Source organism: Choloepus didactylus, chromosome 22 (assembly GCF_015220235.1).
Source record: "Choloepus didactylus isolate mChoDid1 chromosome 22, mChoDid1.pri, whole genome shotgun sequence".
NCBI lineage: Eukaryota > Metazoa > Chordata > Mammalia > Pilosa > Megalonychidae > Choloepus > Choloepus didactylus.
Genome location: NC_051328.1, coordinates 32255192 through 32282753, shown reverse-complemented (window position 1 = coordinate 32282753; position 27562 = coordinate 32255192).

The following is a 27562-nucleotide window of genomic DNA, read 5'->3' as shown; positions in this document are numbered from 1 at the left end:
AGTAACCCCAAATGCTGCCCACATGATTTCTGTGAGTTACTGTATCATTTCCTATTGTTCCATAAAAACATAGCGTGGGACTTCACAAAAGGACATCCATACTCTAACAGAGTCTTTATGGTAAGTAACTGGACCAAGGCCACCTCGGTCTTTGATTTTCTCTCTCTGCAACACATTGGTTTACAGACTATTAGAAAGTAGCCCAATAGATTCGGAATGGAAAAAGAACAGAGTTCACACTTGGATAAACATAGATGCAAGTTCCAGCTTTGCCACTTCTAGATGTGAGACCAATGGCATGTTAATTAACCCCTCTGAGCCTGTGTTAGCTGTTTTTTTTTAAGCAGCTTTATTGAGACATAGAATTCACACACCATAAAATTCATATGTTTGAAGTGTGCAATTCAATGTTTTTTAAGAATATTCACAAGGTTGTACAACTATCACCACTATCTAATTTTAGAACATTTAATCTCCCCCAAAATAAAAGCCTTATCCATTAGTAGGCATGCTCCAACACCCTCTTTCTCCTGGAGCCCAACCCTAGTCAATTACTAATCTATTTTCTGTCTCTATAGATTTGCCTACTCTGGATATTGCATATAAATTGAATCATATAATATACGGTCTTTTGTGACTGGCTTCTTTCACAGCATAATGTTTTCAAGTCTGCCCCACATTCTGCTCTGATTGCTCCTGAGTGGGTGCAGCCTAGAATGTGTGCACAGCCCTCCCAACTCCAGTGTTCACCGTGATACCAAGAGGGTTCATTTTGGATGTATCTCTCCCTGATTCTATTACAATGTTGGCTGCTCTGCCATTTTGTTTGCATCATGGAATTACCAACTTCCTCTTAATTGCTCTCCACCAGGGTCTCCATTGCTTCTGACAAAGCTTTTTGGCATGGACTTCTCCACACCCTATTGCAAACAGTCAGTCCTCTCAGGCAGAGCTGTAGAGCTCTTCTTCCTTATGACCTGCCTTGCACCCTGGTCAGAACCTCTGTGCTACTGCCCTGGAGCTGGCCATGGAGACATGCTTTTCCCAGAATGACACCCTCACTCTATGAATAGCCCATGGTAGAGGGTGGGTAGGGTGGTAGTTTCCGGTCTTCTTGGTTTGCCTCTCCCAGCATGAAACATCTACCCTACAAGCAAGGTGGGATGGGGGCAATTGGTGACCCAGCATTCTAGGCCTGCTTGGCTTTCTGCCCTGTGAGTGAAGACTGGATAAGTGAAGGGACATTGGTCATTTGTCTTGCCTGGAATAGAGCTTCTACGACATGGGGTTGGGGGAAAGATGAAAACAGCTGGGAGCCTGGACCCCTGAAGTGAAACTGTGGCCCCAGGTGGGGGGATGGGTTTTCTGGGGCGAGGAGTTTCCAAGCTCCTTACCCACCTATTCTTAAAGTCACCTCTCCTCACGAACCTGTTAGCGTTTACATACAAATATAGATGATGATGTTTTCGTCACAGAAATTTTGTGAAAATTAAATGAAATCCTATGTGGAAAAACCTTAGCAATACTTTGGACATTATCAGGTTTCAGTAAAAACACTGTTTTATTGTTTTCTCTATTCTATCACTAAAAAGTGGGTTACAGTGATTTTTAAACTATGGCCATTATGTATTCAACAAATGTATATATTGCAGAATACACAAACACACACACATATATGTATCATTCATCTATAAATGCATATATCACAATATTTTTATCAATACATCTATATCTATCTATCACTAGATAATCATAGCTTTGGAGAACAGCAGTGTAGTTTTTGTTTTTAAAACCTATATCATCACATTCTTTGCTTCACTCCTCTCATGCCATCCTAGATCAATAAGGTTTTTATTTTTAACTTACAGTACATAGCTAGAGAAACCTTCCTCACCATATTTTTTCTAATTGTTATTCTAGTAACATGTTTTGAAGGGCAATGCCTATTTAATTACAACTGTTCTGAAGATGTTAATGTCTTTGATTAATAATTGGTAACTTTGTATCTGATTGTGTTAATTTGGATTTGCCTACCATTTTATACTCATCTAATACAGGTGCTCTGCCCTTGTACTTAACAGATTTACAGCACTTAACACATGGTGATAATTCTGAGGCTGAATTAATCTACTTTCTTTTGCTTGACTTCTTTATCTTCTGACCTCCTGACAGGTTCGCCAGTCTCTGACTCCCAGCAGGACAACTTTACTGAAGTTCACTTAGCATTTTTCATGCATAAAATGAAAGTTATTTGGTTTGAATAAAAGTACTTCAACACTGATTTCTTTAAATTCTTTGAAAGCCTCTCACAAATATCACCTGGATATATGGAAAGGGGCTTTTACATGACTCAGTGTACCACTTAAATTATCAACAATATATGGGGATGTAAAATCTCAATCTAGCATGGGTTTTCAGAAAAGAAAAGGGTAAATCCTAACCAAACTTCATCCAACAAAACAGCTTCCAACACATTCCTCCAAGCAGAAGGTCCAACAACTCATATCCATCACTCACCACAAGCTTTCATTCCTATCTCAATGGATACAGAATGGAGGAAGTGACACAAATGGGACAATAAACATCAGTAGAGTTTGCATAGAGCAGGCAAAATATCAGTATATGAGATTAAATCATCCTTAAAGGCACAGGCATTTCTGCATTGCTGAAGAAATACGGCAACATTTGCTTCAGCTGAGTCTTTTGAGGGTACAAAGGATATACTGATGGAAAAAAAACAAACCACAATGTATAATATACTCCTTCAAAACTGATGCAGATCACGTTTCAATACAAATGCATAAAGGTGTCATGTTATTTATATAGTGCACTTATTTTTTTTGTGTTACATTTTTTGTGAGCACTGTCATGTTCTCAAATAAGGTAGCTTCTTTCAGGAAGATCAAAGATACCTTGCAAAACAACAGCTAATGCTTCCAAAGTCACTAGAAAGAAAGGGGTTTTTGTGTGCAAGTTAGGAACAGGTGGGTACTCTCTTTCAATGCCCCAAAGTGATTTTAAAAATGCGTCTGACTCATCAGAACTCCAGTAGACTAGAAAAAATATTTTAATTTTTTCAAAGTATTTATGGTCTTAAGATACATATATATGTGTGCATACAGGCATATGTGTAAATATACATACGCATACACAGTATGTTTATATGTGTGCAAAAGAGAGAATATTTGGGATATACTGGGTTAAAATATATTAAGATAAATTAAAAAGAACAGAAACAGATTTAATTTAGCTACTACAATTTAAAATGTACACATGTGGCTTATATTTGTGACTCACATTATATTTCTATTGGACAGCAATGGTTTATACTCACAGACACATGGTGAGAAGAACGTTAAGAAACACAGAGAAAATCATTCTAAGATTTTTGGAGGATATAGATTGTCTATCTCCCTCAGTATCCTGCTTAAAAAAATAGAAGGATAGCAAAATTAAAAACCTTTGGAAAATATTAACCAAAAAGAAAAACAAGTAAATAAAGATAAACAACAAAGAAGATAGTTACAGGTTGTCTAAAATTTGTTTTATGTATTGAAAAAGCTCTAATCTTAAATTTACAAATAATCTACAAGGGGCCTCAAATAGCCAAAAACATCTTGAAAAAGAAGAATGAAGAGGGAGGACTCATACTTCCTGACTCTAAAGCATATTACAAAGCTACAGTGGTCAAAACAGCATGGAACTGGCATAAAGATAGACATATTGATCAAAAGAACCAAATTGAGAGTTCAGAAATAAATCTGTGCATTTATGGTCAATTGATTTTAACAAGGAAGCCAAGTCCACTCAACTGGGACAGAATGGTCTCTCCAACAAATGGTGCTGAGAGAACTGGATATCCATAACCAAAAGGATGAAAGAGGACCCCTAATATCACATCTTATACAAAAATTTACTCAAAATGATTCAAAGACCTAAATAGAAGAAACAGAACCACAAAACCTCTACAAGAAAATGTAGGGAGGCATCTTCAAGATTTTGTGGTAGGCGGAGGTTTCTTAGACTTGACACTCAAAGCATAAGCAATGAAAGCAAAAATAGACCAATGAGACCTCCTCAAAATAAAATACTTTTGTGCAAAGACTTTGCCAAAAAGGTGAAAAGGCAGCCTACTCAATGGGAGAAAATATTGGAAACCACATATCTGATAAGGGTCTAAGTTCCAGGATATATAAAGAAATCCTACAACTTTCAACAAAAGAAAGACAAACAACCTAATTAAAAATGGGCAAAAGACTTGAATAGACAGTTTTCCAAAGAGGAAATATAAATGGCTAAAAAGCTTGTGAAAAGATGTCCAACATCACTAGCGATCAGGGAAATGCAAATCAAAACCACGAGAGACGACTTTACATCTACTAGAATGGCCAGCAATCAAAAAAACAAAAACAAAGAAACAAAAAACAGAAAATTGTAAGTGTTGGAGAGGATGTGGGGAAATGGGAAGACCTATTCACTGCTGGTAGGAATTTAGAATGGTTCAGCTGTGGTGGAAGGCAGTTTGGTGGTTCCTCAGGAAGCAGAACTGCCATACGATCCAGCAATCTCACTACTAGATATATACTCAGAAGAACTGAAAGCAAAGATGCAAACAGATATTTGCATACCAATGTTCACAGCAGCACTGTTCACAAATTGCCAAAAGATGGAAACAACTCAAGTGTCCATCAACCAATGAATGGATAAACAAAATGTGGTATATACATACAATGGACTATTACTCAGCAGTAAGAAGGAATGAAGTCCTGAAGCATGCAACAACATGGCTGAACCTTGAGAACATTATGTTGACTGAAATAAGTCAAATACAAAAGGATAAATATAATTAATAAACTCATAGAGTTAAAATCTAGGATATAGGTTACCAGGAAATAGAATGAGGATAGCGAATGGGGAGCAGATGCTTAGTATGTGCAGAATTTTTAACTAGGTTGAATTTAAATGTCTGGAAACAGACGTTGATGGTAGCACAATATAGTGAGTGCAATTAACAGCACTGAATTATGTGTGTGACTGTGGTTGAAAGGGGAGGTTTAGAGTGGCGTATGTCACTAGAAGTAAAGCTAGAGAATAAAACATGAGACTGTATAACATGGTGAACGCTGTAGTGGAAGATGATGGTGATTAATAGTACAAATATAAAAATGATCTTTCTTGAACTAGAACAAATATACATCACTACTACCAGGAGTTAGTAATAGAATGGTACATGGGACAAACTGCACCTATTACAAACTATGGACTTAGTTAACAGTAATATTTTAATATTCTTTCATCAAGAGCAACAAATATACCACAACAATGCTAAGGGTCAATAATAGTGGGGGATAAGGGGAATGGGATTTTTTTTGGAGTAATGAAAATGTTCTAAAATTGATTGTGGCAATGAATACACAATCATCACAGTGATGATACGGTGAACCACTGATTATACACTTTGGATGGATTGTATGACATGCAAATATATCTCAATAAAACTGCTTAAAAATTTAAACAGTAATCTAGTACAATTCAATGGTATTAATTATATTCATAATATTGTGTTAAAATGGGAAATTGAGCTCTATATATAAAATAAAAAGTTAAAAAATCCAATAAAATTTGCAACAATATAATTCAGATTTAGTATTTAACACTCATGATACTTGTGTGTGTGTGTGTGTGTACAGTTTTTTGTGTGTCTGTGGCATGAGTGTGCTGAGTGTGTGTGTAGTTTTGTGTGGTATGACTGTGCATACACAAGTCTGTTTGTGTCTGGGTGCATGCCAGCATGTACAAGTGTGTGCTGAAAGTTTGCGTGGTGTGTGTCAGTGTGTACAGCGATTGCAAGGAGACACCCCCATCCTACCATATTACCCATTGGCCTCAGTGGGAACACTGCCCCAGCCACAATCCCCTTGCAGCCCAGGGACAATTAACATTCTCCCTTCTCAAACGTCTCCAGAATGATACAGGGCCACAGATTTGGGACAAGGTGCATGAAGTCAAGTGCCTTCTCCAGATGATTTGATAAATGAGACTATCCTGCTGTTACTCTTAGCTTCGCACTGCTATTATGGAAGATGTTTCTAAGGAAGAAGGCGGCTGTTTATTACAAAACAGCTCAACCGGAATGCTCTGTGCATCTAAGAAAATAGTCTCAATGGGAGCATGTTTCTCAGTTCAGTGACTCTTTCCACGGGCTACAATGTGAAAATGAAAGAAAGTAACATTGTTCTTGTTCAATATTCTTTGCAGAACATCAAGGAGTGCTTCTTGTATTGATGGTGAGATTAACTGTCTCATCAGGAAGTGAAAAGCCAGTCACTCTAATATCAACTTTTCTTCCTGTTTCTGGTCCAGGTTTTCCCATGTTACATTTTCCATCTCAGACAGTGACCAGCATATTTTCTTCCTCAGTGTCCTAGGACTGCTCTTGTTAATAATGCTGCAATTTGCTTCATGTCTGCAAGAGATAGTTGGCATTTTCTTTTTCCTATTTGTTCATGCTATTTACGAAACATAGGGGCAGTGATTTATTGCCTTCTTCAATATTTATCACTATTAATGAGTATTGTACATGCTCATCGAATCAGGCACTTATTTAAGTTGAAAGAGATTAAAAATAATACCATTCCTTTGACCTTGAAGAGAAACTGATCTACCTTAATTACCTTAATGAGATAAAGAGAAAGTATTCTGTTTCAGATACATTTTTATCAATGCAAATAATGATGAGTTAAGATATTTCCTTATTGTAGCTACTTAGTCATTTTCACTATATTTTATTAATATTTCATTATAAAAATACACATCCACTGCTGTAATTTAAATGGTATAATACTGCACTATCCAGCCCAGTAGCCACTACAAATATCACTCCTCAGCACTTGAAATGTGGCTAGTCTAAATTGAGATGTGCTGTAAGTGTAAAACACACAATGCATTTCAAATATTTTATATGAAAAGAATCTATAGCATTTCGATAATTTTTATATTGACTACATGATGAGATGTACTACTTTGGATGTATTGGGTTAAATAAAACATATTAAGATAAATTCACCTGCTTCTTTTACTTTTCAGTACAACTACTAAAATTTAAAAATTATACATGGCTCACATTTACGACTCACATTATGTTTCTGTTGGACAGCAATGGTTTAGAAGAATTTAAAGTAAAAAATCAATAGTCCTTTTTCTCATCTTTCCCACCCCCAATCCCTCTCTTGAGACTTAAGACATTTCTTCTATATTTAGAAACACAAACATACCTGCATGCATAAGATCATTAAGTTTTTAAATGCAAAATGAAATAAAATTATACTTAAGAGTTTTATAACTTGCTTTATAAATTTAAGACTATATAATGGAAATCTTTTCACATACATACAATTTTTTTTTTCACTTATACCAAAACAGATTTTAGTGACTTGACAAAACTCCCCTGAATGGCCATATCTGGCAAATCCTGCTCTGTGTTTCCACTGGTTTGCTATTAAGGACCTGGTCCCAGGTTTATCTTCTGCATTGCAGGTGCAAAGACTCAGCCTCTTTGTCACTTCCCTTCCAGAGAAGCTTGCCCATGATGGCTCCTCTCAGCCTCGAGTTAAGAAGGACCCAAGCTCCCTGCAATGCCTTCTGTCCTGCCACTGAAGACAAGCCAAGAGACTTTTGTATTTTGGGGCTCTGCCTTTCAACTCCCCTGGAGTAACAGAGCTTAAGAGATGTTTTTCAAAAAATTAGACAAGATATCAATTGTGGGAGGCTTTTTTTGAGCAGTTTACGATTCATGAATGGGGCATCAAGCATTCAAGCTGCATGTGGAAAGGAGCTCCACCCAGGGCTTGGAAAAGGGGAGCTTACGTAGGGCAAGCATGGAAGCAAGTAGAAAATGTTCTGCTTGGCTGATGCTGAGTCTCCATTTTACTTAATGGGGGAGACTTGCAAAGTGCAGAGCAGAAATTCACTGATTAGTATATGCTTGTCTGTGCTAAGTTATCTCTACTGGATGGAAACTGGTTTATCACCGGGTGTGGCTTGTCTGCAATTCTGCAGGATATGTTCCATTGCTCCATTTTCTCAGAAAGCCCCTGCAGGTCCATTGTTTTTGTTTCTGGAAAATCCTTCTTGGAAAGAAGTCCCTCCCAGAAATGCCCAATGTGGACAGCCCTTTTATCTTACTTAAGAGAGACCTTGCAATAGAGGCCACTGGGGGAGTGATTCCAAATGTCAAAAATACAGAGCTAATCACATCAGCTAATATTACCACATCAGCTAATTAAATAAATGTCTCTTGCTTATGGTAATTTGTATCTAACTATTTAAATAAAACAATCACAGAGAAACTTTGGACTCAGAACTTTGGAAATGAGGGTGAAGTGAAGGGATTTTACTAAAAATAATAGGATTACATGAAATTTGCATACCAAACTTTGAGCTATGCATCCCTCTTGAAACTTGTCTCCAGTTTTTGACAGCCCACCTTGTACTCCAAAAGAAGGAAAATTGGATAATTTCACTTTGGGGAATTAATTAGAATTGAAAACATTTGAGGTGGTAACTCAAAGTAATGAATGGCTTCCACTGCAAGCCCTAAGACTGAGCAAGCCTACTACTTCCTTGGTATTTAATTTGGGATTGAACATATTGAATAGTAAAGTGATTCCAGGATTATTTTTGGTTTTCTGTAGTAAAAAATCATGGTTTCTTTAAATATGTAAGCAATACAACTTTATGAAAACACTACTTTTGTCCAAAACAAGTTTCCTGGAAAGTATCTCTTCTTTCTTGCCTATAAAAGCAACTGGAGGTTTGACCCAATCCTTCCTCTGCCTCACACTGTCTAATTGAATGCAGGCTTTCTCTTGGATGAAGCATGTTAGTGTGTTTGCTTTGGTCCCCAAGGCAAATGTTCAAGGACATTAAGTAATAAAACTAGATATAGGAGCAATTAAAATATGGATTTTAATTTATGAAATATTAGAAAACCAAGTTGAATGTTTATTATTGCAAACATTAATAAAAAGTTAATTGTGCCCTTTAGCAGTTAATTATTGCACAATTATCTCAAAGTGTTACTGTTTCTTCTGATCTAATTATAATTATATTGAGGTATTAAAAGAAAAAAACTCCAAAGTGTCTACAGAATAGCTTCATAAAAATCTGTATGCTTAGCTTGAAGTGGAAGCCCTTAGCTATGTAAATAATAGTAAATGAGTCAAGATTATATTGCAATCACTCTGTAAGAGTTGATCATTTAAAATTAGTGTGCTGTGGTTGGATACACTTAGAGAGCTTTAAAAGCATTGCAATAACATTCAAAAAATTACTTTCTATTGTACCTGTTATTCAATCACAAACTCAGTATTGTATGTTAGAGCCCTTGCATTTAGTTCAATAGATATTAAACTAATGCACTGGAATAATGTAACTCTAAGTAGTATTGTCTTCATGTCAACAGTTTCTTTTTTTTTCAGGTTTCCAAAACTTAAAAAGTAGGCAGCTGCTTTCATTTTGCTTCATTTGATTATAATACTATGAGTAATAATGCCATTTATTGAGAACCTATCAAGTGTCACATATTTTACGATAAAAATAGACACTATGAAGTTCTGTTCTAAATACTTTACATGTTAAATATATAAATTTACTCATTTATTCTTTATAAGAAATGTAACTGCTACTGTTATTATCATTCCATGTCCTCTCCATGTGGAGTCAGAAGGTGTCACCCTCCTGACACAGAGACATATTTTCTCAATCATTGTCTCCTGAGTTTATATGGGGTCTCCTTATGTGGGAATCAATTCCCATGTGGTTGAGCTCAACCTGCTACCCCCTTCTCTCCCTCCCCAATGTTGGGGAAGTTGGGCTGATATGACTTGGCCCAAAGCCCCAACCTCCTTATTACATGGTTGATCTTTCTGGTGGGACTAGCCCCCAGCTTAAGGCTGTAGGTATGACTGGCTCCTCCCTGTCATCTCTATAGCATATGAACTATCAGGTATGGCCTTGGGCCCACCATGGAGAATAAAAGACACTTCCATCACAGAAATTTCCAAATACTCTGAGGTTGCTTACCCAGGAATAAGGACAAAGATCAGTCAAATTTTCCATTATACCACAGTTAACAGGTATGCATTATTAGCACAGTGCTGGCACATGATATATGTTCATGAAATGCAAGATTTTATTATCTACTACTGCAATTCTGCAAATAAGATATGTTATTTAACAGAAGATGAATCTGTTTTCCACAAACTCATTATATTATCAAAGGTTCACAGTGAGGGAACAAGCATCCTAACTAAATATATGTAACTCCAAATTCTAAATCCTGCCCTTATGACAGTGGTACTCTAGCAACGATGGTGGATATAAAACTGCTGACCACCTTTTTCAAGGCTACTTTGGTCATACATGTTGAGGGAGGAGTGTTCTTTTTCACTCTTTTGAAGACTAATTGCTTCCCTTGCTTCTCTCACCCATTCCCAGCTTATATTCAGTTACCTGGTAGCTTATTTAAGAGTCCAAGGGATGTGGAAAAAGAATTCCAGCTTATCAAACACTCACTTTGCTACAGAACTAAGTTAGTGCTAGAATTGGGATGATGGGGCAGAAGATGGGCAAGGGGTATAAGAAGGGCATAAGAGAGATCTGAGACAAATTATAAAGAGTAGGCTGCTGTGATTTTCATAGTTACTCTGACAGAAATTTGAAAATTAGTATTTATTCAAGAGCCAAAGAAAAAAATCTCAAATCATTAAATTTAAGACAAAACAGGAAATATTTCTGGATATTAAAGATTCCAAGTTAACAGCAAAATTTATTAACCTTAACCCTAAGTTCAGGATTTACTACCAGGGCACCATTAAACTCAATATAATTTTAAGGGAGTTTAAGAACTTCAAAATTAGTACAAGTGCATTTTTGGTTCTCTTGTATAAGCTTAACCCTGAAGAATGACCATTAATGAAGACTTTTCAGAGAAAAAAGAAATAAGAAAAAGAGTAGCAAAGCAAATAAATCTCAGTGAAATTTTATAGTCTTATAGGCCTGTACATCATCATTTCTTCCTCTTTAGTACATGCACCTCAAGTTTGCTTTGCAGAGTTGCTCCTTCTCCATATGATGAGGTCTTGAGACTCTCCATCTTACTTTTAGTTAGTGGTTGTGCATGTGACCCAACTTCAGCCCATTTGGCATTCCCTTTTCTGGGAATATGAATCTTGAATTCAAAGACTCAATGGCTAAACAATAGTTGGAGCTCATTCATCTTGACTGCAGTATCCTAAGGAGGCTACTGCTGGTGACCCTGGGATCATCTTAATTTTTCAGTATTTTGCTGAAAATACTGAACCAGAGTGCACTGTTTGGAGGAAAGGTTTTCATCTGTAGGGGGCACCCTCAGGTTTCAAATCTTTCCTTGATTCTGTATGGAGACATTTTTCTGACACCTAATCTGCCTAAGAGGTTCATATCTCTCCACTTCAGCTGCCTTCTGAGATAGCCATGATTTGATGCCTGTATACTTCAATATCATAATGACCATTGTCCAGATTTCAAACATTATTGGGCAAGGTTGTGCCCTTTCCTTTGTTTCAGTATTTTGGGGGGGGGGTGTGGGGGTGGGAGAAGCAGGATATATTTAGTCCCTCTTTGGGGAAGGGTCTCTCAGTGATCAACATTGTTTTGCTACCTTTCTCTGGAAAAGAGCACTGAAGGCAGATATTTTATTAAATTTTATCAAATTTTAATTTGATAAAACTTCAAAGTAATAAAAAGTTATAAAAATAATGCAAAGAACTATGTAGATAAACAGCCAGATACACTAATTGTTAACATGTCCCTCCTTTGCTTTATCATTCTCTCTCCCTCTCTTCACACATATGAACACACAGACACATATATTGTTGCCTCAATCATTTGGCCATTTATAGAGATTTCCAGATATCATAACCTTATATCTGCAAATACTTCATTGTATATTTCTAAGTACAAGCACATGTTCTTAAATAACATTATATTTATCAAAAGCAGAAAACATAATATTGACACATATTATTATTTAATCCTCAATCTATAATCAAATTTCACCAATTGCTCCCCAAGTGTCCTTTACAACTATTTTTATTCTCAGCCCAGGATCTAATTCAGGATCACACTTTGCATTTAGTCATCATGTTTCTTTAATCTGCCACGATTCCTCAGCTGTTCTTTGTTTTCATGACTTTGAAATTTTGAAAGTGTACAGGCCAGTTACTTGAATTTGTCAGATCTTTCCTCATGATTGGATTCACGTTATGCATTCTGAACAGGAGGATCACAGAAGTGATGTTGTATTTTTCTCAGTGCATCACATGAGAAGGAAACAATGTCAATTTTCTTCATTGTTGGTGATATTCATTTGAATAAGATGGATCTACCAGGTATTTCCACCAGAAAGCAACTACTTTCCTTTCTGTAATTAACAAGTAAGTTTTGGAAACATAAGACTATAGAAATATCCTGTTCCTCTTCCAACAATCATCCTCTAAAATGGCAGAAGTTTTAAAGGCTTATGTATAAATACTTAGAGAAATCAACATGGTATGTAAGTAAATGAAGTCAGTCATATGAAATAGATATGTGATAATTAATTGAAGATGAAGGCACATTTACCAAAGACCAACACATTATTCAGGACCACTACATACAGATAAACAAATACTATACATTTATGACAATATACAATGGCATTATATGAAAATATAAGCCATCTTCCAATTTGGGAATTTTGATGTCAGGATTTTAGAATATTACATTTTTATATGTAAAACAAGGAAGAACGGGGAGAGATAAGACATATGGGATCCCCCCCAAAGTCCAAAGCTGACAAATCTGAGAGAAAAGAACCACCAAGGTTTTTTTAGTTTTAAACCCTTACATCTTCTGTTACACTATTTTTTCTTCTGCTTGTTTATATATTTAAGTAAAGATATAGAACAAAATGCCTTTCTGTATATTCTGCTTATTAACTGGTCCTTCACTGCCTGGAAAGATGATAGAATCCTAACACTTTTAGAATATAACGATTATAGAAAAAGATCACTTTAGAATATAAAGATCATTTTGTCAACTTTCTTATTTTACAGATGAAACAATGAGGCTCAGAAGTAATATGAATAAGTTTGTTGTAGAATAGTGGGAACAATTCTTAACAACTGATCCAGTGTTTTTCCCATGAGATGACCTTGTCTCTTAAAGACATTTGCTTGATTACAACTCAGCACTGGGCTGAATTTATGATGGTGTCAGAGTATTCTTTCAAGTATTCATTTCAAATAGGGTTTGTCCTAGCCTCTGTAGTATAATAGCCTCCCTACTGGGATAAAGGGATACAGGTGAGACGATTGTGACAGATTCTTAATACCACTATTAATTACAATGGTCTCCCTTTATACAGTATTTTCTGATGCTGAAGGAAAATGCACGCTCCACTGCCCACTCCTTTTAATGGAAAAATGAATCTCCTGTCTCCATCATACAAAATCCTAACAAGCTTCTGCAAATAGAAACAGGCCACCTCAACTTCCAGTGTTAACTTCACTTTAGGAAAATCTATTATGTAATCTTAGTTATTTCTTAAAATATCATTTGGCTTACAGCCATAGAGCCCAGGAATCCCTGTAGAACCCAAGCACTTGAGTCTCCCCAAGTCCCAATGATATACAACTTCTTCTTTGGAATTGTACCAGTACATCAATTTAAAATCAATCTTTTATTAAGTAAACATTACTCCCATCATTTTCCTTACATTCAATTTGTTTGGAAAACAGGGTCCAAAGGAGAGGATCTGGCTGTAGTTTATGTCTTCTACTTTTCCAGTTGGTTGAGACATTTATAAATGTCTGAGCACCACTATCAATAAGGATTTGTCATATGGTGTCAAAATGTTCAAATGTAAGTTTTATTTTGAAGTTGAGCTTTAGATTTGCTTGCATTTTTTTTTTTTTTTTTTTTGGCGCATTGGCTTAATGTCTTACGCTCTATAGTTATAATAATATATCTTCAAATCCCATTTCTAAATCCATCAATAACATTGCAATCCAATTCTGCAAAAGCAATTATTAGTCAATGCTTATATATTAATCACTCACAAACAACAAAAATAAAATTGAGGGCAGAACATCAGTTGCCTCAAAGTATTGAATCAGCAAACTTATTGGGGAGATCTATCATCAGGATTTACAATTATTTTGTCCTGATGGAAATGAGCCTTGTCTTTTAGAATTAAAGTGAGATCACCTTTCCTGAGTCTTATAACAAGAAAATATATTCTTGATGTGAATATTTGGGACATAAACCACATATATTTGGCATGATTTTATTTTTTTCCCTTTTTTTGCATCTTTTCCAGTGGTCTATAAGATAGAACATATTTCTTTTAAATATAATGATTACACAGATATTATTCATTTACCTCAGCTGATTGCAGCCGGAAAATTTAAGAAGGATAGATAAGTACCTTAAATAAAATATTCAGTCTATAAATTAAGTTGACTAAAACCACCTGTAAAGAAATGCCAAGCACCAAAGACATGTTACATCACTACAAGTCATATTATGGAGAATTGTATTGAGATAATCAAGATTTTTAATGCTCCAAAATACACCTTTCTTTTAATGTATAATTTTACCAAATTTACAAATACCATATGCATGGTCAAAATTCTTTGATTGTAGGCAACAGAACACAAACTAAACATAGACTTAGTGAAAATAGGTACATTCTTATTTATATAGTTAAGTCTAAGATGGATAGATTCAGCTTTAGGAAGACTGGGATCCAGGAGTTCAGACCCTGCAAGCATGTCTTCACTTTCTGTGTATCACTGAACTCTGCTTTTGTGTTCTTGCCTTCACTCTTGGGGCTTTTTTCACGATGATCTGAAGAGGGACCAGGCTTATGTGTTCATTGATTCCACAAAAGATTTAGAGAAGCCACTTCTTTTAGTATTTGCCAAAACCTCATGCTCAATTGTGATTGGCTCTGTTTGGTCCTATGCCCACCCAAAATGCCAATAACTGTAGACCAAAAGATGAGAAAATATAATGGAGTCTGGGTTGGGTGGCCATGCTTTTTACCAAAGGGCAAAAAAGGCATCATGATTGACAATCCCAACCCAGTCACACGGATAAAGAATGGCCAGTTGTCCAACTGAAAGAGGCGTGACCAGGCAGAAAACAATAAATGATGTCCACTACGTTCCATCTGTGATCTTCATTAAAAGCTGTATACTAGTTGCTACCTTGTTCTTGTTAGAGTTTGAGTGCATTATGGTTCTAAACAATCTGTCATTAGAATACTTCTCACAGACACACACCTTATGGAGGCAACTTGCATGGGGCTCTTCCTTGTAATTGTGGAAGACCATCCAGAACAACTTGAGAGAGGTCTTCCTTGTCATTGTGGTAGATTCCTCAGAACAGCAAGACCTGAAGTCTGCAGCGCAGGGACCTTCAACTGTGTATAATCCATACCTTCCATTTCTTTTAATGAGTCCCCGTTTATAGGGTATATGAATGTGAGGAATAGATCTTATCATCATCTCCTATGCTCACCCTCCCATCACAGATTTTAAATCACTCTTCATAAGAGTTTTGCAAAACTAATACAGCAGTCAAGAGTTCACGGGGTGGTGGATTGACCTAAGGTTACATTTTCCCATTCTCTTCCTCATGCAAGCCAGCTTTTACAGCTCTTCAATTTTCTAGCAAATATGAGGGTAAGTGCTTCACCCCTCCCTGGCTCACTCAGCAAACAGTGAGATTGGAACAGATACTCAAGAGTCCCAGCCCAGTGCTTTTCTCCTTTTCGACACTGAGGTCAGTTGTACTGGAGAAACTTCTTGACACCTTACAATGAATATGAAAATGTCAGGTATTTTTTAAGCCTTTCCACCTGATTTCCTTTAGCCCCTTCCAAAATTTCTTCTGTCCCCAAATCTGTAGGCAGACATGAATTTCGCAGTTGCTATAAAAACGGGGAAATTAAAAAACATGCTGAACTACTCATGACAAGATTTATCTTTGAAATGTATTTTACCCACATTCTTTGCTCCTAATAATTATAACTCTGAACATTTGGGTAGCAGATAAATTGACAGAAGGCTTTGCCCCCTCTGGTTGAAATGATCATACTGTAGCGAGTAGTTCTTCAAATTGTCTGACCCCAGACTGTGATAAGTAGAACTGTGCTTTTCATAGCAGAAAAGTACAAGCACTTCAAAATACCTTGGCAGTTTTTGAGACTGCCACAGTTGCATGATGCCAGTAGAGATAACTAACAACAAAGATTTCCACTGAACAGAAAATACGAAGCAGCTTTAAAAAATTAATAAAAGGTGTTCAAAGTACCTTATACAGTGCTGACCTTAAACAGTGTTGATTTGCAGAGAATTAAGACCTTGCTTGCAATTAGGCCCACAACCAGAAAACTCAGGTGTGGGTGAGAAAATGGGAGATGGGTCTTCTGAATTATTAAATATTTCAACTTATGTACATTGTATACCTCCCTTTTCCATATCTCTTGTGATGGTTAGGTTCATGTGTCAACTTGGCCAGGTGATGGTACCCAGCTGTCTAGTCAGGCAAGCACTGGCCTAACCATTGCCACAAGGATGTTTGTGGCTGCTTAATAAACCAACAGGCTGGTTTATTAAATCATCAGTCAACTGGCTGCAGCTGTGACTGATGACTCAATGAAGGGCATGTCTTCCACAATGAGAGAATGCAGTTGGCTGGATTTAATCCAATCAATCAGTTGAAGACTTTTAAGCAAGACAGATAGAGGACCTTCACTTCTTCTCTGGCTGCCCAGCGAAGCGTCTCCTGAGGAGTTCGTCGAAGTCGCCAGTTCGTTTCCTAAGGAGTTCATCAAATATGTTCGTGGAAGATCTCAGTTCATTTCCTGAGGAATTTTGTCACAGAACGTCTTCATTTGAGTTGCCAGTTTGCTGCCTGCTCTACAGAATTTGGACTCGTGTATACCCACAGTTGCGTGAGTCACTTGTATAAATCTTATATTCATAGATATCTCTCATTGATTCTGTTTCCCCAGAGAACCCTAACTAATACAGGTTCCAGAAAGGAATATTTATCATTTGTATAATACAAGCTTTAAATGTCTTTTCTAGTTTTTCATGTGTCATGTAATTTTAAGGTGTTTTCTCATATAGCTATTTTTGGTTTGCATAAAGTCAAAGCACTCAATCTTTCATTTTCATAGTTTTAAACTTCAGTGTCATAGATAAGAAGTCTACCCTTCACCCAAGGTTCTAAAAATATTCAGAAGCAGAATGTCAGGTTTTATTTTTTAAAACATTATTATTATTTTATACTTCCAGGATTGACTGCAATGCAAGGTGAGAGATACAAATTCAAGTTTACATAATTTTTTTATTTTCTTTTATTCAGTTTTACTGAGATATATTCATATACCACACAATCATCCACAGTGGTTTATGTGTACAATCAATTGTTCACAGTACCATCTTATAGTTGTGCATTTCATCACCACAATCAATTTTCTAACATTTTCATTACTCCAAAAAAGAAAAAGAATAAAAATAAAAGTAAAGTAGGACACCCAAAACCTCCCATCCCTCCACACCCCCCCCATTATTCATTTAATTTTTGTCCCCATTTTTCTACTCATCTGTCGATACACTGGATAAAGGGAGTGGAAGCCACGAGGTTTTCGCAATCACACGGTCACATCGTATAAACTATATAGTTACACAACTGTCTTCAAGAATCAAGGCTACTGGCTTGCAGTTCAACAGTTTCAGGTATTTTCTTCTAGCTATTCCAATATACTAAAAACTAAAAGGGATATCAATATAACGCGTAAGAAAAACCTCCAGAATGACCTCTCAACTCCATTTGAAATTCTCTCAGCCACTGAAACTTTATTTTGTTTCATTTCTCTTCCCCCTCTTGGTCAAGAAGGCTTTCTCAATCCCATGATACTGGGTCCAGGCTCATCCCCAGGAGTCTTGTCCCATGTTGCCAGGGAGATTTACACCCCTGGGAGTCCATGTCCCAAGCAGAGGGGAGGGCAGTGAGTTTAATTACCAAGTTGGCTTAAAGCGAGAGGCCACATCTGAACAACAAAAGAAGTTCTTTGGGGGTGACTCTTATGCACAAAATATAAGTAGGCTTAGCCTCTCCTTTGCAGTAACAAGCTTCATAAAGGCAAGCCTCAAGATTGAGGGCTTGGCCTTCTAAATTGGTAGTCCCCAATGCTTGTGAGAATATCAGTAATAACCCAGGTGGGGAAGTTTAAGATTTCCACATTTTTCCCCAGTCCCTCAAGGGGGCTTTGCAGATACATTTTTATTCTCTGCCTAAATTACTTTGGGATGTATCAGGGCTTTACACTAACCTATCCAAACCAACCCGATCTCACTCCCTATTCAAAGTTCCATGTAATTATGGTGTTTGAATAAACTGACCATACAAGTTCAATTATACAGTATGCTACAGAAAATAGAGATTTTGCACCAAATAAACATCTCTTCCTTTGGTCTCACACAGAAGTTGAAGTTTTAAAACACTATCAATATTGTCCTTTACACTTGAGTCAGACTGCCTTAGTCCTAACCAGATCTGCTTCATTCATATCTAATTGAAGTCTGAACTCTTTCTCAGCTTCTTTAACAGTTGCTGGATGGGGTAATACTGACATTCATAGCTGCCAAACTCTAGCTCTGAGTTTCAGGTGTCACACAGATACCCAAAGTTTCAGGGAATGACTCGGTTATACACCAAGAGCTCAGTATCTCAGAATTTATAGAGATAACCCAGTTTAGGAATAGATGTGACTGTTGAAAGAGCTTACAATCTAGGAACCTTTAAAATAAGCCTTCCCCTGATAACCTATGCTCTAAGATTCAATTCTCAGTGTTTGCACATTATAGTTAGCCCATATCAGTGAGGCATTATAATGTTTGTCATTTTGTTTCTGGCTTGTTTTATTCAAAATGCTGTCCTCAAAGTCCATTCACCTAATTGCATGCCTCACAATACATACATTTTTAATGGTTAACTTTGTAAGACCAGGGACATCTTCTCCTAGGGCCTGTCAGTGTGTGTGTGGCACATGGTAGGCTCTCAACAATTCTTGAATAAATGAATAAATGAACTACATCTTGCACTTAAGGGCTCCCTATGGTATATGAGTTATAAACTCACAGATTTATAATAATCTGACAACTAGCAAGTTAAGAGAACTGAATTCCAAAAGCATCTGTAATACTCGGTAAGAAAAGAAGAGTTGATTTTATCTAAACTCTAGTAACTGGGTTAATTTTAAAGGCACCCTTTTGAAAAGCCACCCAACGTATTCTGAATCAAACGAAAGACAGCAGGGGCAAGTTAAAAGCTTTTGAATGAGACAGATTCACGTTTGAATTCTAATCTACTTCCTTGCTTTGAAATCTGGATTTAGTCACTGGCTTTCTAGTAGACTCAGTTTTTTTCATCTTTAATGTGGGAATAAAAATGCTTATATTTCAGGGTGATTATAAAGACCACAGTACTGGTGTAAGTAAAGCCTGTAGACCAGAACCCATCACAGATCAGATATCCCATTAAAGCAAATTGCCCTTTCCAACCCATCCCTAAGCATCCTTCTCAAACTCTCAGAATCCGAGAGTTCTTTCTGTTAGTATGTATTAGCCTGCAAGTCTTAAAATGTGTTCCTCAGGGAAACTTTATATGTAGGTCATTTTCTATCATCAGAGTACTAACTACACTCTCATCTATCATTATGCACAGAGTATAAAGAGTCTGGTTGAGCTAACCAAATGCACGGACTGCTGTTTCAGGAGATTGGCAACTAAATGATCACACAATTAATGCAGTTGTACATGCTACACCTCTACAGACATATGTCGGATGCACCAGTTAAAGAAATGCCTATCTTTATTCCATATTGAAACATTCAGCAATGTTTAAATCTGGCTTTTGGATTGCCCTATTTCAATGAGTCATTTATATGTTCATATGTTCACATAAATTGAACTAAGAGGCTAATACAATACTCTGGTGCTCAGGGAAAATACTGAGTGAATTGCTTAATGATCCGAAGAATAATGAAAATCTAAAGAAACTAATCACATGCCTACCAGATAGCAGTGATATAGTCACTGTTGAGAGGACATGCCAAAGAAATAAATTATACACTAAAGCTTTTTCTCTTGTTCCACTCCATGGAAAAAGAACAAGTTTATATTATACTATAAAAAGCATATTGTAACTGGGAACAAACAATATGCTTACATTCTTTCCTTAAAAGGCTCAGCATGGTACTTCTTATATAAAATAGAATTATCTTTACCAAAGTAATGAAGTATAGTGAAAAGAAAAAAAAAATATCATCAGGAGTAAAAGATGCTGACTGAATTTGTCACTTTCACTGCTCTAGATGTCAAATGCTAAATTTCAAAAGGAAATTTGACAAGATTAAAAGCTACCAGAAATAACCTGGGCAAACTAAGCTAGTCTTCTGCACATCTTACAAAACCATCTAATCCTGAGCAAAGTGTTAAGTCAGTCTAATTTTCATTTTCTGCTGCATTTCCTTCCTTTTTCAAGTGTCCTTTCCTTACACATGCTCAGAACCCTTTCACTAAACCCATTTTCTTGAGTTGTAATTTGTTCTATTGCATTAAAATTAACTTTTCCACTGAGAGCTAGTTGACTTTGTTTCCTTTTTTTTCATTAACAAATTTAAGATCTTATCTTAAAGATTAAGCCAAAATAGAACACTGATATAGAATGAAATTCATAAACATTTTTTATTCTTTTTTATCCTCTTTGGAATAAAAACAATAGGATAGAGTTGAGGAGAATTCTAAAAAGGTACTTAATTTTATTTGAAATGATATTCATCGATGATTGTGAGATTATGACTTTTGTTAAATCTGTTTTATTTCATGTACTTATTATTTAACACATGACGTTACTTCTTTAAGGAATTGTTAGAAAAATCAGTAATTTTTTTTTCTTTAATTCAAAAGATCCATTTAATTAAGGTTGGTTTTTACATCTCAAGTTATAGTAAGTATTTCCAATTGAATTATCTGCAGATAGTAACTGTATATAACTGGAAGAGTGCTAAACCAAAGAAACATATGGGTTGAACTTATGGTTAATAGTCTTCATAGCATAAGTTCATATTGTATACCCTTGTATCTTTGTATTAGCTTAAGAATAAAGTTCACATGTAGACTTCTCTTTATTGGAGAAGTTATGGGTTCACAGAAAAATCATACATAAAATACAGGATTCCCATACACCAAACTACCACCAACACTTCGCATTAGTGTAGGATATTTGTTACAATTGATGATAGCACATTTTTATAATTTTACTATTAATTAAAGTCCATGGTTTAATTTAGGGTTCACGGTTTGGGCAGTATAGTTCCATGGATTTTTTTCTTAATATTTTATTCTGTTACCATCTATACAATCTAATATTTTCCCTTTTAATCACATTCAGATATGTATTTCAGTGCTGTTAATTGTGTTAACAATGTTGTGCTACCATCACCACCGTCCATTACCAAAACATTTCCGTCATTCCAAATAGGAACCCTATACATATTAAGAGTTAACTTCCCATTCCCTAATGCGTCCCCACTCCCCACCCCTTCCCCTGGTAATGTCTATTCTGCACTCTGACTCTATGAATTTGCTTATTCTAATTTTTTCAATACAGTGAAACCACACAATATTTGTCCTTTTGTGTCTGGCTTATTTATTCAATACTAATTCTTCAAGGTTCATCTATGTTGTTGCATGTATCAGGATTTCATTCCTTTTTACAGTAAAAAATATTCCATTGTGTGAATATATCACATTTTGTTCATCCATTTATTGATTGAGAGACACCTGGGTTGCTTCCATCTTTTGGCAATTGTGAATAATGCTCCTATGAATATCAGTGTGCAAATGTCTATTCATGCCCCTGCTTTCAGTTCTTCTGAGTATATACCTGAGTATATACAGGACGACAGCTGTGGGCTTTTCATATATGCCCTCTATCAAGTTGAGGAAGTTGCCTTCTATTCCTAGTGTTCTAAGTGTTTTTATCAAGAAGGAGTGCTGTATCTTGTCAAATGTCTTTTCTGTATCAGTTGGGATGTTCATGTTTTGTTTTCCCTTCATTCTGTTTATGTGGTATATGATGTTAATTGATTTTCTTAAGTTGAGCCAACCTTGCATACCAGGGAAAAATCCTACTTGATCATGGTATGTAATTCTTTTAATGCTTTTGGATTTGGTTTGCTAGTACTTTGTTGAGGATATTGCATCTTATTTATAAGAGATATTGTTCTGCAGTTTCCTATTCTTGTGGCTTTGGTCTTTATCTGGCTTTAGTATGAAGGTGATGTTGACCAAGTAGAATGAGTTAGTGTTCTCTCCTCTTCAGTTTTTTGGAAGAGTTTGAACAGAATGGGAGTTAAGTCTTCTTGGAATGTTTGATAAAATTCTCCTGTGAAGCCATCAGGTCCTGGGCTTTTCTTGCTTGGGAGGTTTCTCATTACAGAGTCAATCTCTCTACTAGTAATTTGTTCATTGAGATCTTCTATTTCTTCTTGATTCAATGTAAGTAGTTTGTGTGTTCCAAGAATTTGGTCATTTCATCTAGGTTACCTAATTTATTGGCATAAAATTGTCATAGTATCCTTTTATAGTCCTTTTAATTTTAGTAGGGTTGATGGTAATCTCCCCCTTTTCTGATTTTTGTCATTTTTATACTCTTTTTTTGTCAGTCCAGATAAGGTTTGTCAATTTTATTGATCTTCTCAAAGAACCAACTTTTGGTTTTGTTGATTCTATTGGTTTTTGTTTGTTGGTTTCCTATTTCATTTACCTCCACTCTAATCTTTGTTATTTTCTTCCTTCTGCTCCTTTGGGTTTAGTTTGCTCTTCTTTTTTTAGCTCTTCCAGTTTTGAGGCTAGTTCTCTGACTCAAAATCTTTCTTCTTTTTTAACGTCAGCATTTAGAGCTATAAATTTTCTTCTCAGCACTGCCTTCACTGCATCCCGTAAGTTTTGGTATGGTATATTTTCATTTGCATTTGCATCAAGATAATTCCTAATTTCACTTGATTTCCCCTTTAACCCATTGGTTATTTAAGAGTATATTGTTTAATTTCCACATATTTATGAATTTTCCACTTCTCCCTCTGTTATTAATTTCCAGCTTTATTCTGTGGTCAGAGAATATATATTATATGATTTCAATATTTTTTTGAATTTATTAAGATACATTTTATGATTCCTCATATGGTCCACCTGGAAAATGATCCATGTGCACTACAGAAGAATGTGTATTCTGTCTTCATTGAGTGCAATGTTCTATATATGTCTGTTAGGTCTCATTGGTTTAGTGTATCAAGTCCTATATTCCTTATTGATCTTCTGACTAGATGTTGTAGCCATTATTGAGAATGGTGTGTTAAAATCCACTATTAACACAGAGCTGTCAATTTCTCCCTTCAAATCTGTCAGTATTTGCTTCATATATTTTGGGGCTCTGCTATTAGGTACATGTATATTTATAACAGTTACTTCTTCCTGTTGAATTGACCCCTTTACCTATATATAATGACGATTTTTGTCCCTTGTAATTGTTTTTGACTTAAGGTCTATTTTAACCAGTATTAGCATAGCCACCCCAGCTTTCTTTTGGTTACTACTTACATGGTATATTTTTTTCCATCCTTTTACCCTCACCTATTTGTATCTTTGACTTTAAGGTGAGTCTCTTGCAGACAGCATATAGTTGAGCCACGCTTTTTTATCCATTCTGCCAATCTCTGCCTTTTGACTGGAGAGTTTAATCCATTTATCATGCGTGGACTTTAAAAAGTGAATTTGACCATTTAATTTTACATCTGTATCACCTACAACACATAGCATAATTTCATGCATATAATAGGACAACCATTTGTTGAATGAAGGTATAGATGGAATGAATGAATGCGAAAAACACAGGAGTCCTTAGTCACTTTAACAATCTTTGATCCAAACTAATGAGTATGACCCAGTATATCATTCTGTGGCTCTGTCATTTGATAATTACACTGCCAGAGAAACAATCAAGTTAAAGTGCCATGGGTAATTTCATATACTTTCACTCAGAAAGGCAATATAAAAACTTTGTATCTTTACAAATAACTCGATTGTAATTTAGCTAAAACTACTATATATAAAATGTTTTACTATTCATTCTCTTCTTTCATGAACCTAAACATTCAATCTAGAATCAAACTTTTAAAAAGTGTAACATTTCTTGCTTCAACAACAAAGCAATATAAGAATTGAGCTGCAATTTAGTGAAATTTCTGCCTCTTTTTGAGAGTGAATAAAATGACTTTTGAATTATTAGTAATTCAAACTCTTGAGATAAAAATGTGCTTGTTTACGTGAGGCTATTGGGCAGGCATTATGAGGATTACCAACAAATACATTAAACTACATTTAAACTGAATTTTTACATCCTTTGTGGGTTTTTTACTACAAAATATGTAAGGATTCTGGGACACCTTTAGCTCCCCCTGGGCAGCTGCAGTGGTACCTAGGGGGACCTAGGTGCTGGGGTTGACATGATGCTCCTGGCCCCAGCACAAGGTTGGTGAGACTTTCTGGTGTCCAAATAAAGACAGTAGCTTGTGATCCCTATTATTTGAGTGACGTGGGATTCCAGCAGCCTGAAGCAAGAACTGTTGATATTCTGGTCCGAGATACCTTCCCAACTCTTCCCTCTTCATGCAATGTTGAGATGTTGTATGTCTTGCATCTGTTGGTCTTGATGTGAAGCCGTAGTTTTCAGGCTGAGGAGTGCTCCCTGAGGGTCCTCTGTGGGTCAGTGGATGCTTTGGAGCCCTTGTTCTTGTAGCAGCATCTTTCTGTATTGACTCACTGCAACTCCAGCTGTTCCAGAGCTGACACGACCATTCACTCTCCCCAGACTGGATCATTTCCTCATCTTTGACATATCTCTGAGATGTCAACCAAATGTGCTGTGAAACAGGTGGTAAATTTTTAAATGGCAACTTCCCTTTCAGTAAGTAAATTACAAACATCAGGCCTTTGACCACCTCCATGCCTCACCAGCAGGCTTGGTTTGAGCCCTGCCCCTCCACACTTACAGGGAGAACTTAGTCTGAACCTTGTATCCCCAGGACCCAAGACTAGGAACCTATTCTAGGAGTGGCAGGAAGTACAGTTCGATTTCTCAATAACTGAATCAGGAGGGATAGACATAGTAGCTGAAGTTAGTTTCCAGGCAATCTAGATTAGTTTGCAAGTCCTAAAGCACAGTTGTTAAGAATACACACCCATCTTATACACTGTCCCCAACATTTACTAGCTGTGTGATTTTGTTCCAAGTTACTTAACCTATATGAGCCTCAATTTCCACATCTGCAAAGTAGGGATATTAATAGCATCAGCTCACTGAGTTATGAGGAGAAATACATGATTTAATATTTTCAACTTAGAAATTGGCTTGGCCCATACTAAAAAGTATATCTGTTTAATTAAATGAATAAATAGAGTAGAAGGATTCTGATTTTTCTTGTCCCTTATGCATGGTGTGGGAAAATATTCATATGTTTATTCACTACTATTGAAAAGTAACTGCATAATGTATCACTTATCTAAAAATGACCATGTATTCCTCCTTCATCAGTGGTTTCAATGGGGACAATTTTGCCCTCCAGGGACCTTTGGCAATGTCAGGAAACATTTTTTCTTGTCAGAACCCATGGAGCAGACACTACTGGTATCTACTGGCAGAGGCCAGAGATACTGCTAAATACCCTGCAATGCACAAGACAGCCAAGGTATCAACAGTGATGAGAAACCTGATCTACATGTAGGGTCTACATAACTGAAGTCCACTTTCCTATAAGCTCTGAGTAATTTTATCCAGGTTTGATAGCAAACTTTTATAAATGTATCCCATGCTGAAAGAATTATGATCATAATTAGATACAGAATAATTGTGACTATCAGAATGCTAAGATCTAGTCTGTGTCAGTGTTGCCTTTCTGTTCACTTGCACAGGTCTTCTTTCTTCCTTTCCCTAAATGCAAATTAATGCCTTGAGTTGTAGATTTTTAGCTTCTATGTCCTGTGCAAGCAGAGATTTGAGCTGACTGAGTCACATGGGTACCCATGTTGCAATGGCTGGAGGCTTTTGCCTTACTTGATAGCGTTGCATGTGCAACTTGAAATGTCAAGAAGATAAGTACTTTTGCAAGAAAAGAATTAAAAGCCCTCTTATAAACTCTTTGATAGCACTAATAATTTGGTGCCAAATTAGAGTTGTTATGATGACACGAGAGAGCTGAATAGAATGGACACCGGAAATGTAAAAATATGGCCAGAGCATCACCCATAAAATGTTAAGCAATATTTCCTGCTGGTGTCAGCCTTGAGATGGGGCGGCCTGCTTCTATAGTGTCCCTAGGCAGTGTCAGTTCCATAAAATTATCTCTTGCACTAGCCCCACTTCCTTTTCTATTGTGTGCCATTCCACAATCTGGGAGAGATGTCAAGTCTAATGAAAAGGCCCAGCCAGACTTTACACCAAGAAACCAGGAACAAGTAGCCCCAGATGCTTATCAGAACAGGAATTCTTAGTGGCAGGGCCCCCTCCCCTCAAGGTGGATAAAAAACACAGTCAGATAGTACAGACTGATCTCACTTCCCTGACGCGAAGTAGAGCATGTGGAGCTAACATCTACCAACCCCAACCCAGAGCAGTTTCGGCCACCCAAGTAGACTGGTCATCATGGGACTTCTTCCCCTGCTCTTTTGGACTCCTTACTATGTAAGTGACAAAGAGATTATCTGTCCTTTCTGGACTCCTTATTTTGTATAAGTAATAAAGGGATCATTTGCTGAAAGTTTCTGTTGTGCCCTGAGCCTGTGTTCCCATGATGCACTGTGGTAGCAACACACTCCACGGTGGGTAAAATGGTGAAGTTTCCATTTTAGAAGATGACTGTGATAACCATGTGAAGGAAACATTGGAGGGAAGTGGGACTGGAGGCAGGGAGACCTGTTATGTATTCATGATACTAATTTAGATAAGATGTGATTAAGGCCCACATTCAGGCAGCTGCAACAGAAATGGAAGAAATAGATTGGAAAGTTAGTATAGAAATAGAATTCACAGAGCTTGGCCGTCAATAAAATTTAGAAAGTAGAGTATGGTTGGGAGCAGAATGTGAAGAGAAGGTGTTCAGGCACCTCTGAGAGGCTGCGGTTAGGGGGAGAGGTGAATGCTGATGCCACTCACCAAACAGTAAAACTGGGGGCAGCAAAAGGACTTAGGAGAAAACTGACAAGTTGAACGCTCACATTGATTATAGACGTGACTGTGAACCCCATCCCTACAGAGATAATAAAGAAATTGAACGTAAACAACTTTGTTGATTTGTAGAAATGTCTGGGTAGAAAAAAAATATTGATGCCTTCAGGATATAATG